Source organism: Triturus cristatus, chromosome 7 (assembly GCF_964204655.1).
Source record: "Triturus cristatus chromosome 7, aTriCri1.1, whole genome shotgun sequence".
NCBI classification, from domain to species: domain Eukaryota; kingdom Metazoa; phylum Chordata; class Amphibia; order Caudata; family Salamandridae; genus Triturus; species Triturus cristatus.
In genome coordinates, this window is record NC_140590.1 from 94,283,641 (window position 1) to 94,302,505 (window position 18,865).

Sequence of the window (18,865 nt, forward strand, 5' to 3'; positions counted from 1 at the left end):
ATATATATATATTAATGTTTTTTATTCTTTTAAGTGTTATATTGCAATGGTTTTAGTTAACTATGCAAAAATAAAGAAACTTGAACAATTGAACGTCCAAAAATCGACACTTAAAACAGCAGTAAACAGGGAAATAAATAATACAAATAACCAAATAATTGCTCCCATGGAAATAAATACGTACGTAGAGAAAGTGTAAACAACATCTTCACCTCTACGGCCATTAAAAGAAGTGATTGATAATGTTACCCAGAAGTATTTCAAAATCGAATACAACGACGTGATGTAACAAAGCAATGTTGCTCATCTCAAGGGCAACTACGTTTTTGTATCTCAAACCAGAGCAAACCTCATTCGAAGAACCACGATGTTAAAGACACAAAAAGAGGATCAGTACAAATCTCAACAGATATTATGGACATCAGAATATGAAACGCAGGGCAGTCACGAAATCCTGAATAGAAGCATCATTTTGAAATTTATGGCTGAAACTCTGGAACTAAAGAACATACAAGCGTCAGACCTTGTAGCAGTCTAATTCCTTCCAGGGAACAATGAAACAACTAAAGAACAAACACTAACCACATGGCAAATGCCAGAGCTAGCACACCTAATATTAAAGAGCTCAGATACATTTTCAGCTTGGGGTATACAAATATCAGCACCTACTATACCCCCCCTACCTATTTTCCCCTGAAAGAACTTCAAACGCATCAAATGAAAAAGGAAATTAAACCAGATGGCAGCACCCACATAGGTCTATTCACTCTTACAAAACGCAAAAGTTAGGAGCGATATAGCTCAGACCCCAGACAGATCAGTCAAAGATCCTCACGGGGAGACTGATTCAAAATTAGACCACTGGAACTGGCTTCCCAGTTTATTTAGCAATAAGAGGAGTGATTGAAAGAAAGGGTGGGTAGCTCTGAATATGGTGTTATACATATGTTATCCTGGAATATAGCTGGGACAAGGCAATTACTTGAGGAGGGTTTCCCACTTGAGGAGTGGGTAAATTGTGACATAATAGCTCTGCAAGAGACGTGGTCATAAGAAGATATCACGATAGCAGGATTTACTCATTATACAGTAGCAGTAGTAACATGTAAGCAATACTGCCCTGTAATAGGTGGACTAATAGTTTATCAAAAAAAGAAAATCCTGTCTTGGCGAGCAGGTGGTCTACATATAGCGACCTGCACTAGCTATAATTATCTAGGAGTTTGGTTCAACGAAAGAGCAAATCAAGTAGCCCATCTCAAACATCTTCGGCCCAAGGGAGCAGGGGTTATACATAGTCTGAGGCACTTGAATCGCATTTGCACAGCCGAGCCAATTTTAAGGGTCTCACGCGCCAAACTGCTCCCGGCAGTGTCTTGTGGTCACCTGGCTTTCCCTGGCAAAATGGATTCATTTCTAGTGAATTATCAAATAAAAGCCTATTAGAAAATATTTTTGGCTCCCCAGCATGCAAGGAGGGTGAAGCTGAGACTCGAGCTGGGCCTGGCAAATGCAGATCTTCACTGTCTAGGAGACTTAATTAAATTCTACATCTACACTCTGCGTGTGGTGCAGTTCGGATTACTAAATCTCCCCCTGCTTCCACGGACGGAATGATTTCTCAGTTCCACACACATACACACATCACACGCTGGTGGGGCACATAACACCAACATTCATTCTCTTCAAACTATCCGTGCCTTACAGAGGGATATCCAATCCTGAACTACAGTTGTTCATTTGGATAGAGGAAACCCCTTTACTGAATTACCCTAACAGTTCCTCCATCCGGACGCCAATCGGATCATTTAGTTGATTTGAATCTGATGACTCTTTAATTCTCAATTTAATTAATAAAACATTTCAAGAAATAATCACCCGACACAGCTCTTCAAATTATGATTTTTCTTTATCTAATTAAAATGCAGGTTAAATCCTAATAATGCCATATTATCTTTTGTCATGTTTACCTATTCTGGCTAGTTGTCGTTTTCTAAGTCAGAACTGGTCCTCTGAAAGTTCATCAGAGTCTAAAGTCCTCGTCCTCTTCCGTCAGCATAAGGATCTCTAGCGATAATCAGCATAGAGTGTCGCATAGAGTAGCATCGATCAGCTAGCGGGGATGTAGGGTAGTTCCCTCTCTAGACTACTAATATTTATACTAAAATTTACATATAACGGTAACATTTTCTTTATTCTCAGGCCACTGATTGGCTGAATTCGAATATATCACAATTTATTAAGAAACATTTTCAAATTTTCAAATGTGGACGAAGATCAATTTTAGGCGTATGGGAAAGGCTGTTCCCAGGTACAAATTGTATCTTCTTGTTGTTAACCGGTAGGGCTTTTCAGCAGTTCATTTGTATTTTGCAACATTAAGTTCAGGTTCAGGGACATTGGCACCTCACCCAGGGTAGTCATCATGGGCATGGTCGGTCCGGTCATGGATAGGACACGAACGAAGTCAGTGCAGGCGCCTTTCTCCATTGTTCGAATGATGAGGTCATGTACTTTAGTTAGGATTCAGTCGGCGGCCATCTTTTGGTAGGCCAGAATAGTCAACTTTAAGCAAAGAAACACAAAATCGTAATTAATACATAGAAATGATTAAAACAGTGTTATTCCCTTGCTAATACCCTTATGTGTATGTATTTTTCTAGCCATATGCAACATTCAAAGCTGTTATTGCTGGTTTATTTAAGCGCAAATCACATTAACACTACTCAAACAACATCGTTTTAATATGCATTCAACTTAGTTCACTTATTAATTTTAGCCATGCAAATACATTCCCACGTGTGTTTTCTTTGTTAATAAGGTTGGTTTAATATCATCACATCAATCAATTATTCATTAGAATTAGTTATTATTCGTTTTAATATAAACTTATATAAATGGATTGGGTATATAAAAAGGAAATATTTTACCCGCTCCATCAATCCCCCCTTTGGTGATTTTATCACCACAAACAAAACCCACAAAACAATTTATTTCCCCTATTGCAGAAATTTGAGCTGTCTTCTTGCTCAATTAAAATTCTGTTTCATTTTCATCTTCTCTTTTGGTTTTGTCATACCTACTCTCCTTCCATTCTTCCAATTCTATTTCATTAAAATCTCTTTATTGTTTCTTTTCCTTCTTTTTGTAAATTTCTCGTTTAACCTTCTTTTTATTTCTTCTATATCTACACCACATACAGCCTAATCTAAGTATTAATAATATGAAAATCACACAAGTTAATGGAAATAATATTTTCCCTATTATAGTACTACCTAATTTCCCTAAGAAAGCTTTAATAGCCGCCATTTTATTACTAATTCTAGTCCAGATACTTTCAACCTCCAGTGGTTTTATTTCATCATGCAATTCTGTAATATTCTTAATATAGACTTTTAGATCTCTGCTTTCATCAGGAATGTAAGTGCAACAATGTTGAACTTTCAGCATTCCACAGACTCCACCCTCTTTTGCCAATAAGATATCAAGGGCAAGTCTATTTTGCATAATCATAGCACGCATGGCAACCAGCTCAGTGTTTACCAAAAGAAATCCTCCAGCGGTGCTTGTTGACAAGCGATCCACTATGGTTGACAATTTCCGAATATTATTTGCATTCCAAGATATTCCCACTGCTGGTATCAAGGCTCCAAAAATATCACCTACAATGTCTAACCAGGTTTCTCTTCTGCTACGCATTAGTAGGTTATTTGGTCCACTATTTTCTACTCTATCCATGTGAAAGATCTTTGGAAAGACCAGGCCAACATAACATGTGCCATACCAATGGTCGGGCAACCTGTAGTAAGCCTTGTTCCCACAAATATAGTACAGTCCAGGGAAAACTGGATCTTCTCCACCTCTAAATCCCCATCCGGATGCAATGAAATATGTATCATGACACTCACTTGTCCCTATATAGATATAATCATATTGAGATCTTTCCCTCATAATGCATAATTTGCCTTTCTGGGGTGAGTCTATAGCTATTGTTGGTCTAACTCCACCCGGTGTCTCCTTTTTCCCATCTATTTCCCAAATGTTTTCCCCTTCTTTATGTCCCTCTGCATTCTTGTGTATTTTTAATCTTCTCTCTTCAACCATATCCAAAAATGTTTTCGCTTCTGTCTTCAAACTGCAAGTTAAATTGTTCCTAAAAATATATTCTAATGTTAGTTCTTTAGTTTCTATAAACATTTCCCCTAATACATTAGCATCTTTAGCTGGATTCAATTCTTTATTCATGGGCAATCGTCCAAGAATATTATCTATATTAGACAAATTATACTCTAATTTTCCTATTTGATAGAATATACTAGTTAAAACGCTACATGTTATTCCATATGTTGCTGGGAGGTGATGATAAGTCACCCCTTCTGAAACAGATGCAGGTAATTGCATACATACGTAGCAATCCCTTACGTCCATTGTTTTTACATATTCATACAATAATTTTGAAAAAACATTGCTACAAAAATCAGTTATTGACCTATCCTTGTGCATATGCTCAGTGCTTGTTCTAACTGGTATTACCTTTTGCGAACTTTTTACTATGTTAGTCATATTCTCAGTATGTCCTGTTAGTGTATCTAAAGTTACTTTAAAAGAGAACAAAAGAGCGAGTACGCTCCAAAGAAGCATTAATAGTCCTGTACAACAACAAAATGTTTTGCACCATCTTCTCATAAAGGTACATCTACCCTGGTTATTATCAATGTTATGCAAACATGAGTAGCGGGCAGCACACCTTTCCTTAAACATTATTCTGAAACTTGACAATTATTTTTACAATGTAGGCGTGCATGCCTGGTAAGCGCTCCGTCCAAATGCGCCGCAAATGAACAAAAACTCTGGACCCTATTGCAGATCCAATACCGGCAGCACAGCCATAAATTCAATGAGTCCAATCAATTAAATCTCATTTTTCTTTTTCTTTATGTACTCTATCAATTAATCCATTACTTTTCTCTGCCATTTTCTTCGCGTTTATCTTCAATTCATTTTACTCATTGTTCATTCCATAAGAGATAGATCACCCACACACAGGAGGCAAGATGGTGTCCAAATGTCACGTATTTTATTTAAATTGCCCAATGCATTTCGGGATGAATCCCTTCATCAGGGGCATCTACAATACACAAATAAATGCATGTTTACATGGTCATAACAACTACTGTGATACACGTCATATATAAAAATATTCTTAATAGCCGTAATTCGTACTCTATATATCAATAAACTCACTAAAACTCCTATGATCTATCTCTTATGGAATGAACAATGAGTAAAATGAATTGAAGATAAACGGGAAGAAAATGGCAGAGAAAAGTAATGGATTAATTGAAAGAGTACATAAAGAAAAAGAAAAATTAGATTTAATTGATTGGACTCATTGAATTTATGGCTGTGCTGCCGGTATTGGATCTGCAATAGGGCCCAGAGTTTTTGTTCATTTGCGGCGAATTTGGACGGAGCGCTTACCAGGCATGCACGCCTACATTGTAAAAATAATTGTCAAGTTTCAGAATAATGTTTAAGGAAAGGTCTGCTGCCCGCTACTCATGTTTGCATTGTATTACTCACCGTCCTACTTGCGAGGCAGCACCCTTGAATAGATTTGGATTATACAGATAAAGTGAATGATTCATTAACTTTGAGAAATGGACTGAAATTGAGTTGAGACATTTTTGTCACGTTTAATGGACTTGCTGAGAAACATTCATGTGTCATTTTGATTTTTAATTGTTTAACAAAAAAACTTTATTTACACGAGCATTATTTAACTTCAGTTATTGTTCCTCATATTGATGCAGTATGTTGGGTCATCATTTTTTCATCAGTTTAACTGCGGGCATACATGGGGAGCAACGGGGTTATTTGGTGGGGATCAAGGGGATGTAAAGATACATTACACGGGAGTCTGGGCAATGTAGTCTTTAAAGGTTGAAAGTATGTCTGTTGCACTTTTTTCAAAAGAATAACCGGAAGCTAGTGCCTTAACGATCTGTGGTTCTTGTGTGAAAAGCATTCAGCACCTGAAGATAATTAGTGCGCAGTGACTAGTATAAAGATGAGCCAAGAAGCACAAGGTTTTTCAGTACAGGGAGAAAGATGCGTGCGCGAGCACTTACAAAATGCTAACGATATGAAATACGATTGCAAGCCGGCAGCAAGCGAGGCTACGCAGCTCTCTCATTCTGATGGATTTATTATAAGTGTCACGGTAAGCGCAGGAAAGCAGTAGCTCGTCAGGCATTTTAACGGATTTTTTGTTTAAATCAGGGAAAATGTGTGAGTTGATGGGAGGGGGGCTATTGAGTAGACAGGTGAAGGTGAACAGGAAATGGTAGGCTGAGAGAAGGTATTGTCACAAGATGGTCTGTTGCTCTCTTTTTAATATTAATACAAGGAGTTTTAGTGAGTTTATTGATATATAGAGTACGAATTACGGGTATTAAGAATATTTTTATATATGAAGTGTATCACAGTAGTTGTTATGACCATGTAAACATGCATTTATTTGTGTATTGTAGATGCCCCCGACGAAGGGGTTCGTCCCGAAATGCATTGGGCAATTTAAATAAAATACGTGACATTTGGACACCATCTTGCCTCCTGGGTGTGGGTGATCTATCTCTTATTGAATGAACAATGAGTAAAATGAATTGAAGATAAACGGTAAGAAAATGGCAGAGAAAAGTAATGGATTAATTGAAAGAGTACATAAAGAATAAGAAAAATTAGATTTAATTGATTGGATTCATTGAATTTATGGCTGTGCTGCCGGTATTGGATCTGCAATAGGGTCCAGAGTTTTTGTATTATCTATATTAGCCATCTTGTTAGAATTAACCGTGTCTTTTGACTTAGCCTCTTCTACTCCACCTCTTGTAGCTTTCCTACAAGAGATAAGACCTTATCAGGTGATCCAAATACTCCAATTTCTTATTCAATCCTTTATATTTCTACAAGGACCTTCCTGAAATTACTCAGCTTGGCCTCTTGTCGTTTTTCACTTCTTTCTCGTCATCCACATACAGGATTTCCTGATCTTCCGCTTCTTCTCCGATATCGGATAAGATAACTCTCAGGATTTCCCCTGTTTCTTCTTCTTTTATCAATCTCAGTAAAGTCTCCTCTGGATTTCCTTGACTATCTACCTCTTCTCCTTGTTCAGGCAGTGCCACGTACGTCCATTCAGGTGACTTATACTTCTGGTTTGGTTTTCTTGGTCGTTTGTTTGCTTCCGACACTTCTGTCTCTCCCTCTTTCTCTTTATGCTGACAGGTTACTTCATTCACTTGTTCAGCTTCTGAGGGTTTGACTCGTGTCAATCGATATCTCAGTTTCTTAATTTTGTTTGGCCAAAGATCTCCTTCAGCATTTCTTCTTGTTTTGCCGTCTTTACTGTTTCTTTCCTCAATCCAAGTTCTCTTTCTTAGAACTCGACCCTCTGGTATTTCAGTTTCACTGTCTTCAGATTCTGTCTCATTTGTCTTTTCTTTTTCAGTAATCTCTTTTCCCACCTCTTGGGTTGGTCCTATTTCTGTCCCTCCTCGGGTCTCCGGCACACAAGTTTCCTGCTGTTGACTTGTCCCTTCACCTAGCTGAGTGTTGCAGTTCCCTACACCTCCTCGGGGTTTTTCCGCAATCTGTCCCTCTCTTTCTGTGACTGTCCCTTCTTCTCCTTCCAATATTTTCTCAGGTGGAACTTCTTCTACACTCTCATTTGGTGTTACTGTTACTTCTGACTGGATATTCTTTTCTTTTCTTTTCTTCTTTCTGTATTCACCGTTGGCGTTTTGTTCACCTCCAGAATCTGAACCATCTGAAATCTGCAATCTTTTCCTCAGAATTTCTTCTCTGGGAGTCTGAACTAGTCTTGGCTCATTTTGCCCCCTTTCAGGATTTTCTTTTGACTTTATATTCTCATTGCTTGACTCATCACTTGATTCTGATTCATCGAAATATTATTTTCCAATACTGTCTGCTGGATTTGGAACTCTCAAAGTGTGACTTGCATGTATCCAATTTTTCAGTCCAGCACACTTCACAGTAGTCGTTGTGGTCAAGATGACTTGCCTTGGCCTTCCCCACCTCGGGACCAGGCAATTTCTTCTTCTGTGGACTTTTATTCTCACCCAGTCCCCTGGGCTCAAATCATGGGCTGGTTTCTTTTCAAGTGTGGTGGCATCCGCTCCAACCTGGTGAAACACAGAATGGACTGCGTCAGCCAGGCCTTTACAGTAATCCAAAATCATGTCATCAGTTATAGTCATCAGCTTGTTGACTGGTACAAACACGTGTCTCATGGCGCGTCCCATGATGATCTCGTGTGGACTCAAACCTGTTGTTCTGTCTGGAGTAGACCTAATGGTCATCAAAACCAGAGGCAAGACATCAGGCCATTTCATACATGTGGCTAAACACATTTTCCCTAATCTGTTTTTGATAGTACCATTCATTTGCTCGACCACACCAGAAGCCTCTGGTCGGTTGGCACAATGCAGTTTTTGTTGTACACCCAATGCTTCACAAATCATTTTCATGATCTCATTGTAGAAATGTCTTCCTCTGTCTGATTCTATGGTTATTGGGAACCCGTACCTTGGGATGAATTCCCTCAACAATAGCTTGGCCACTGTGATTCCATCATTTCTTCTGGTTGGGTATGCTTCCACCCACCTAGAGAACAGACAAACTACCACCAAAACATACCTCAGTTTGTTATAAGGGGGCATTTCAATGAAATCTACTTGCATTCTGGTGAAATGTCCTCCCTCCCGGCCTATGGTGCCTAGACTCACCACAGTTTTCCTTCCAGGATTGTACTGCTGACATATCAGACATCTTTGACAGAGACTTTCTGCTATCAACCTGAATTTTGGATTGTACCAGGTCTGCTTAAAAGCCCTTATGATGGCATCCCTTCCCAGATGTCCTTGGCCATGATACATCCGTGCCATTGTTGACATCATGCTATCAGGCATTACTGGTCTTCCATCCCGGTAGACCCACACATGATCCTTTTCCCTGGGTGCACAACCTGCTTTTACCCACTGCTTCATTTCCTCATCAACTGCTTCATCCTGCAACTGCCTCACTTCCTCCCATGTTCCCACAACGTTAGTAAACATTATGGTGCAAGAAGACATTTACTTTTCTTTTGACCGATTAATTGAGTATTGGTTTCGGGCACAATACTGAGCCATGTCATTCGCAAAGCGATTCCCCGTAGTGATGTAATCACTACCCTGCCCATGAGCAGCACATTTCACCACAGCCATTTCTTTGGGCATTTGTATTGCCTCAAGCAATTTTCCAACCACTTCTGCATTCCTTATGGGAGTTCCACTTGAAGGCAGGAAACCTCTTTGTAGCCACAATTGGCCAAAGTCGTGGACAACTCCGAAGCCATACTGGCTATCAATCATCACAGTCACTCTCACATCTCTCCCTTTTTTGCATGCTTTTGTCAATGCCACTATTTCTGCTACTTGAGCGGATTTAACTCCTTTCAAGATTGATGCTTCTATAACTGCTGAAACTGTGCATACTGCATATGCTGCACTCAACACTCCTTCATCTGTTCTCAGACAAGATCCATCCACGAAAAACACATAATCACTTTCTGGCAGTGGCAGAGCTCCTATGTCAGGTCGAGGTTTTGTGCAGTAGTCAAGCACATCCACACAATCATGATCAACGTCCTCTCTTATCTCCACTCTCTCTGTATCAGGTAAAAGTGTAGCTGGATTCACATTCACACATCTTTCCAGACTCACATTGGTTGCACCTAGAATGACCTTTTCATACTTAGTCAGCCGACTATGTGACATGAACTGTGTTCGACTCCTTGTTAAAAGGATCGCCACACTATGAGGTACAAATACTCTTACTGGATACCCCATCACGATTCCCTCACTCTGCTCTAGGCTCCGGCATGTAGCCGCTTCTGCTTTCAGACATCCTGGCAGACCTATCGCTACTGGATCTAACATTGACGAGAAATATGCCACTGGCCTCCTTTGCCTTCCATGTTTCTGTATTAACACTGAGAGTGCACATCCGTTTCTCTCACTACAGTATAGTTCAAATTTTTTCTCATAATCTGGCATGCCCAGAGCTGGAGCTTCACAAAGACTGTTCTTCAGCTGTTTGAATGCTGCCAATTCTTCTTTGTTCAGTTCAAGGGGGTCTTTGACCTCACTTTTCGTCAATTTTACCAATGGTTTGGCAATCAGGGAAAAGTTACTTATCCACTGACGACAGTTACCAACCATTCCTAGAAACATTCTCACTTCTCTTTGGGTCATGGGAGCTCTCATTCCTCTAATGATTCTGATCCTGTCTATGGTTACCTTTCTCAGCCCTTTCTCGATAGTGTGACCCAAATATTGTACTTCTTTTTTACAGTATTGCAATTTTGTTGGAGATACCTTCAGTCCTCCATCTGCCAAATGATTTAACAAAGCTATGGTGTCTGTTTCACAGGCCTCACGTGTCTTTGACGCCACCAATAGGTCGTCAATATACTGGACCAAAACCGAATTATCAGGCATGGTAAGACTTTCCAGAGATTTCTTTAGCAACTGATTGAAAATGGAGGGGCTCTCTGTGTACCCCTGTGGGATTCTGCACCATGCCAAAATACGCTCTCCAAACCGAAATGCAAAAAACGGCTGGCTGTCATGATGCAACGGAATGGAAAAGAAAGCATGACACAAATCAATTACTGTGTACCATTCTGCATCATGAGGAATCTGATACAAAATTACTGAGGGATTTGGAACAATGGGACAACATGATACAACAATCTTGTTAATCTTTCTCAAATCTTGCAAAATCCTGAACTTCCCACTCGGCTTTTTCAGTCCCATTATAGGTGAATTACATGGACTGCTCAATATCTCCCTTAACACTCCTTGCTGAATCATTTTCTCAATCAAAGGGGTTACTCCTGCAATTATTTCAGGTGTCAGTCTGTATTGTGGAATGTTTGGGTAAACTGCTCCTTCCTTTACAGCGATTCTTACTGGGTCTACATTTCTCATCAGGCCTACATCTTCTCCAGTGAAATCCCATACTGCTGCCTTCACTGTCTGTTTCAATTCTGGGGCAACTCATCTGGATTGAATACTGCATAGGTTCCAGCAACCTCACACTCTCTGTTAGCTATGGTCATCTTATACAGAACATCTTCATCTGGTGTTTCGAAGGCTATTCCGTCTGGTGTACAGAATATGGTGCAATTCATTTTGCACAACAAATCCCTACCTAGTAAATTCACAGGACTGGTGTCACACACCACAAATCGATGCATGTCTGAAAATTTCCCTATTTTGACCTTTACAGGTTCAGTAGGGTATGTTCTAATCTGGGTATTTGAGACACCAACTACTTGGATTGTTTCATCCGAAAGAGGAAGGTTTTTCACATCTGCTGATCTGACAGTAGATCGTGTAGCTCCAGTGTCTACTAGAAAAGTAATGTTTTCATCATTAACTTTCCCATCTACAAATGGTCCTGTCTGACCTATTTCTAGAGATGCGCCAAGTACGCACCCTGCTTCCTCTTTTCGGCACCGTCAATAAATCTCTTCTGACTCACTCTCGTCATTTTTCAGCCAATATTGTGATACAGCGCTCGCGCGTTGTGGTTTGTTTACCTGTTCTTCATTGTAGAATCCCGTCTCCTTACTATATTTCTGGGTATTTTGGCTCTGTGGTAAGGGCGGTTTTGGCACCTGATTCTGTGGATTAATAGCCTTCTGCTGTTGCGGCGGTGGGCCACTCCCCTCACTCTGCACCTGTGGATTCAATTATGGATTTTCATTATTAGTACCTGGTGGATATTTACACTCGGATTTCCAGTGCCCTAATCTTCCGCAATTGTGACATGGGAACTTCTTCTTTGCTTCTTCTATATTACCCTTTCCTTTTCCTGGTCCAAATCTTGATTTAATGCCTGGAGTAGTAGCTTGTTCTACCAGCTGAGCTTCCTGTCTCTCTGCAGCTTTCACTTGAGCCCACATTGCCTTTTCTTTTAGTTTTCGCTGCTTTGCCTCAATCTCATCACTAAAGTCTTTAGCATGCCTCAGAATCTCGTCTATTTTCTTGCTCTGCCAGTCCACAGTGTGCTGCTTAATCATGTCCCCAATCTCGGGACGCAGACCATACACAAATCTGTACACAAAATTACTCAGGTCCTTCTCTCCCAGACTGTCATCCCCACGGAACTGTTTGAAAGCCAAAATTAGCCTCTCATAGTATGCGTGAACTGACTCTTTCGCTTCTGGATGTGTTCGATCTATTTTAACCCAATCCGTTTCTTTGGGAGGCACCTTGTTCTTCAAGAACACCATGACCTGTTCATATTTCTTCATTACCTCTGGTTCTGGGGCTCCTGTTTTGGGATCTTTCGGGTATTCTTTGGTTGGCCAATCTATGACTATCTTGCATTCCGCCCACAAGTCTGCTGGCACTATTATATCAAACAGATTATTCAGATCAATCCACAGCACTTTTGATAATTAAAAAAATCTGTCTACCTGTCTGTACCACTCGATCGGCTTTTCCCGTAATCAAGGGAAGTCATTTTTAAATGACAAAATATCCTGTCTGGTCCATGGGACATGCACATACCCCCCTCCTGGAATCTCTCTCATGGGGAACTCTGTCACCACCTTTTCCTTTTCTCTCACAGGAAACGCTGGAAATGTTCTGTCTGAGGTGTCATCCCGCTTCCTATACCACCTGCTTTTCCATTTGTCCACATCTCCCCATTTCCTCAATACTGTGATTATGTCCCTAATCTGCCCTATTCGTCCTGCAGCGTTCAGATTCTTAATGTCTTTCTCTGTGAAATCCACTCGGTATGGCTTCTGTAAAGCTTTTACCTTGTCCATGTCAATTCCCATTTCACTTGCTATTTCTGCTAGTTTGTCATGTAAACTCTTTGCTCTCCAAGTGACGCTTTTGCACAAAAACAATAATTCCTCATCTTGGTAATTATTCAGCTTTTCTGTGGGGATGGTCCCTACAATCAATTCTTCTAACACCATCCGTAATTTTGCCACATCAATGGTATGAGATTCATTTTCTTTATCCTGCAAGCCCTTCAGCCATTCATTCAATTCAGCGGTAGTTATACCCAATGATTTTTCTACATTCCCTGGTTCCGTCAATCTCTGTGGTTCTAATATTGATCCTCCTAGCATTCTGCTTCTCTCTGCAGTATCAGGACAATAAAATGGGTTCTTTGACACATGTAATTCCCCTTTACTCATAGTATGTCCCCAGGGATTCTCTTTTGCTCTCATCAGGGGCTGTTCTGCCTGTCTATTGTTCACATACAGGACTGTTAGTCCGTGCTCACTGTCTTTCTGCTTCTCAAAAATAGGCATAACCGGACCTATGGTCACAGGGACTGTAACTGCTTCTAGATTTTTCATCAATTCTCTTATTTTCTCTGTCAGCTCTAATGTGGTTTTTGCTAGTTCCCTAGAATTTTCACTCTCTGCCCTATTTTCCTTTCCCTGTTCCCTAAGAGAATTCCTTCTCTTTACTTCCGGAGTCACAACTTCTGTCTTAATGATTCTCAGAGTCTCCCTCACTGGTGTATCTGCGGTTGGCGTTTCTGATTCCTGCCTGTACGGAGGTGGACTTTTGTAAAACATATAATCTAGGACATCGTCGTCCGTTTCATTTGCCCCATACCTCCGAGTTTCTACATTGTTTTTCTTTTCTAGGCATTTTCTTCCTTCACTTTCTCCTGCATTTCTAACGGGAAACAGTCCTTCAGTCATACTAGCATCTCGCCACCTTCTCATTCGATCACAGTGAGTTTCGCGATCATTTGGCCGTCCGAACATGTATCGGTACCTACTGCCATTTCTCTGTTTTTCTCGCTCATGCATCTCATCTTCCCACTCTGTCAACGCCTCAAACTGCGTAGGCCTAGGTCACGGATCTAAGTTCATCATCCTTTCCCTTAAATTCCTTAATATTGCCAAATTAAAGGACCCATCCTCTGGAAACGCTAAAACTCCGTCTTCCTTTGTATACTTCGCCCAATTGTCTAACCAGATGCAAGTATGGTACCCATATTTCGCAACCATGAAGGATACGGGGGTTTTCGCTGAGGGAAGTAACTATCCTTCCCTAGTCACAATCTCTTTGTCTTTCACAAACCAGTTCTTCATTTTACTAAATAAAGATTTTTTCTTCTTCTCGGGCGAATGATAATACATCTTCCTTTCTTTTGTGAACCCTTTAGTCTTTTCTGTAACTGTACGATCTTTTTAGTCCAATAGCAACGCGACTCTTACTCATGCACCAGTCCTGGCGCGTCTACGTCACTGTCACAATCTCCAATCCTTGCGCGACTCACACTAACGCACCAATCCTGGAGCGTCTACGTCGCTATCACAACCTTCAATCCCTGCACGACTTACACTAACACACCAATCCTGGAGCGTTTACGTCACTGACTAGCTGTCCAACCCCAGCGTGATCCTCCTGACGTCAGCAGTCGCTGCAGCAGCTCCTGACTCCTGTCTACAGTCTACTTCTCCTTTACAGAACTACTCAGTAGACTTTGTTTCAATTGTACAATACTTGTTAGTTACAACGTACAAACATCTCCATTGTCTGCTCCGCTAACCACAGAATAGCAAAGACCTTTCCCACGAGAATTCTGTTTCCCGAGAGCAGCGCTTACCTCTGCCCTACTACAGAATCGTTACGTCCGTTGGCAAAGTAGCACATCCCTCTACTTCACCCTTCTATCAAGCATCAATTAACTGTTTTCTCCGGAATTAAGACACATAGGTGGAAACGCAATGCTCCTAAGAAATAAAGCCAGAGTTCCGCAATCAATCCAAATGCTATTTCATTCACGCATTTTACACAAGAATAATGTAGTTCATTCACACAGAATCCTGTTTTCCCGAGAACAGCGAACAGTCTGTCCTACTACAGAATTATAACATACGTTAACAAAGCAGCGCTTACCTCTACTTTGTCCTTCTAATAAGCTCAGAGAACACCTGCTACCTTTTCAGTGATAAGCGTTATCGGCATACCAATTGGTTTCCTGGTACCTAAGACCAAAATTTCACAGGTAACCCTTTGCTATCATGCACACCTTTCTCATACAGAAATATCACTACTGGTAACACTCGGTAATGCTACCGAATCGAACCCAGACAATGCGCCGTGCAACTTCAATTGTCACACGTTTCTCCCGTGTACCTACGGGCAACCACAATTCCGTCTTTCCTCAGAGCAGCACTTACTTCTGCTCTGCTACAGAACTGTTGCCAATTCCCGACTTCCTATCTCCCAGAAGCCGTACAGATGACATAAACTCAAGACGACTTCAACATATAGTGTTAGTACATATATCAATACCAATCAATAATCGATAAGCTATATACATGCCAAAATCATCAAACCAAAACAATAAAAACCATCTCTAGCTACCAGAAATACTGGTGCAGTTCGGATTACTAAATCTCCCCCTGCTTCCACGGACGGAATAATTTCTCAGTCACACACACATACACACATCACACGCTGGTGGGGCCCATAACACCAACATTCATTCTCTTCAAACTATCCGTGCCTTACAGAGGGATATCCAATCCTGAACTACAGTTGTTCATTTGGATAGAGGAAACCCCTTTACTGAATTACCCTAACAGTTTCTCCATCCGGAGGCCAATCGGATCATTTAGTTGATTTGAATCTGATGACTCTTTAATTCTCAATTTAATTAATAAAACATTTCAAGAAATAATCACCCGACACAGTTCTTCAAATTATGATTTTTCTTTATCTAATTAAAATGCAGGTTAAATCCTAATAATGCCATATTATTTTTTGTTATATTTACCTATTCTGGCTAGTGGTCGTTTTCTAAGTCAGAACTGGTCCTCTGAAAGTTCATCAGAGTCTAAAGTCCTCGTCCTCTTCCGTCAGCATAAGGATCTCTAGCGATGAGCAGCATAGAGTGTTGCATAGAGTAGCATCGATCAGCTAGCGGCGATGTAGGGTAGTTCCCTCTCTAGACTACTAATATTTATACTAAAATTTACATATAACGGTAACATTTTCTTTATTCTCAGGCCACTGATTGGCTGAATTCGAATATATCACAATTCATTAAGAAACATTTTCAAATTTTCACATGTGGACGAAGATCAATTTTAGGCGTATGGGAAAGGCTGTTCCCAGGTACAAATTGTATCTTCTTGTTGTTAACCGGTAGGGCTTTTCGGCAGTTCATTTGTATTTTGCAACATTAAATTCAGGTTCAGGGACATTGGCACCTCACCCAGGGTAGTCCTCATGGGCATCGTCGGTCCGGTCATGAAAAGGACACGAACGAAGTCAGTGCAGGCGCCTTTCTCCATTGTTCGAATGATGAGGTCATGTACTTTAGTTAGGATTCAGTCGGCGGCCATCTTTTGGTAGGCCAGAATAGTCAACTTTAAGCAAAGAAACACAAAATCGTAATTAATACATAGAAATGATTAAAACAGTGTTATTCCCTTTCTAATACCCTTATGTGTATGTATTTATCTAGCCATATGCAACATTCAAAGCTGTTATTGCTGGTTTATTTAAGCGCAAATCACATTAACACTGCTCAAACAACACTTATCGTTTAAATATGCATACAACTTAGTTCACTTATTAATTTTAGCCATGCAAATGCATTCCCACGTGTGTTTTCTTTGTTAATAAGGTTGGTTTAATATCATCACATCAATCAATTATTCATTAGAATTAGTTATTATTCGTTTTAATATAAACTTATATAAATGGATTGGGTATATAAAAAGGAAATATTTTACCCGCTCCATCACGTGCACCAGCTCAAATCATGAAAGAACAATTGCAATCACTGTTCACGGACGAACTCTCTCCTTGGTACAGACAGCTGCACTTGGCCATTTCCACACTGAAGATTGAAACCATAAACCTCTCTAACCCAATTATTTCCCTGTCAACGTGGAAAAAAACAATAAAAAGCCAAACTACCCTTGTGTCATTCGAGAGAGACATCGCTCGGGTTCCCAAAAAGCCACTGCTTACAGCTCTGGATGCCTCGTATATCAAGGGGAAACCTCAACCATACTTTAACTACTCTCTCCAATCACAGACTCGCAATAAAATTATTTATGTGAGGCTGTTAGCCCTTCAATTCATGATTATAACCCGCTGTGGGCTCGGAGGAATGGTCAGCTAACATGTAGGCTCTGCAATTATCCACATCAGTCTTGGTTACATCTGCTATGTTGTTGCCCTCATCTTGCTAACAACCGTCGATGTCTACTGGTCCAAGTCTGTTGGGAAAAGTTACTGAGACATTGCAGGGAAGCATCTGATCTGTGCTTCGGTAATAATTCAGCCCAAGTTCTAGCAAGGGCTGTGAAGTTTGTTAACATTATTTTAACAGCACTGCACAATGCCCAGCACTAAGAAACAAACATGGTCTATTCCTATTGTACAAATTAACTTTGATGAAAGTTAAGTATCAGTAACAAGCATTGGGACACTTTTTTTATTGCCTTCCACACTATACACTTTCCTTTTGGACTAAACGGCTAATTGTGATATATTGCCATCAACCTGAAATGCTGCTTTTGGAATTGACATTTATTTCGTATTGCTATATTGTATAATGTGTATACAATTTTTAATCCTTACATTTTAATAAGTATCAATATGGTGTTTGTATGTTACGGTTTTAATTAACTGTATAATAAAAGAGAGTGTAGTTTATGTATCTACAGCTTTAAAAACTAAAACAGAACAGTTGAAATCTCCTGATCCTAGCATACAACTTGTTAAATTCACAGAACTATGTTCATATAATAAAAGAACAATAATATTGATCAATCACTACACACAACCGAAGTTCCGAACTAAAAAGGAAAAAAATGCACTCCTAAGTAAAACAATATTAGGTCTACGTTGTACCGAGCCTACATAGAACCTAATAGTGATAGGTGATTGTAATTCTAACCTGATATTCACGCCGGCCTAAGATGAAATCCTGACAGCAGATAACACTTATTGGTGTGTTCAACAGCAATCTCAAGTTGGGACGATGACCTGCGAGGACAGAATAAGCCAGCATTTAGTAACAGACCCCGAATATCAAGGTATGCGAGTACTTAATGGAAGAACGGAAGAAAACCACCCACCGAAAAAAACGTATTATTGCACTAGGGCACAATCGATAGTTGATTTCACAATTATAACTCTCTCTTTAATGCCATTGCTGGTCTATTTTTATATACAGTATACCACTTTGATCGATGACTCGTTTCAACACATCATATTTATTTTTAACCTGGAAAGATTTCAGTCCACTGACATACCACAGGGCCAAATCAACACAACCAATGTGAACCTCATTAAATGGTGAAAAGAAACTAAAACACATTGGTTCTCAATAATAAAGAATCACCTGGCTGAAGTGGCAAACTAACCTACGATATAAGCCTGGTCTCTATTTTTAAGTAAATTGAAGAGGAAAATGAAAGCACCCCAGGTTAAGGTTAAAACACATGATCCAATTAAAGATGTACTTATTCATGTGCAAGAGCCAAAAAGGGACTTAAAAAGAACACATAGGAAGTTGCAAACAAAAAATGCAGACGGGACAACATTGGAGATATTTCGACAACTAAGAAAACAATACAAAAAGAGGATATGGGAATTCAAATAAGGGAAAACGGAGAGCTTTTGGACCAACTTAATTTATAGTATAAGGCATCTAAACTCGAAGAAATTTTGGCAGATGATAAATCAACTGACCAGGCACCAAAACATACTAATGTCAAATGTTC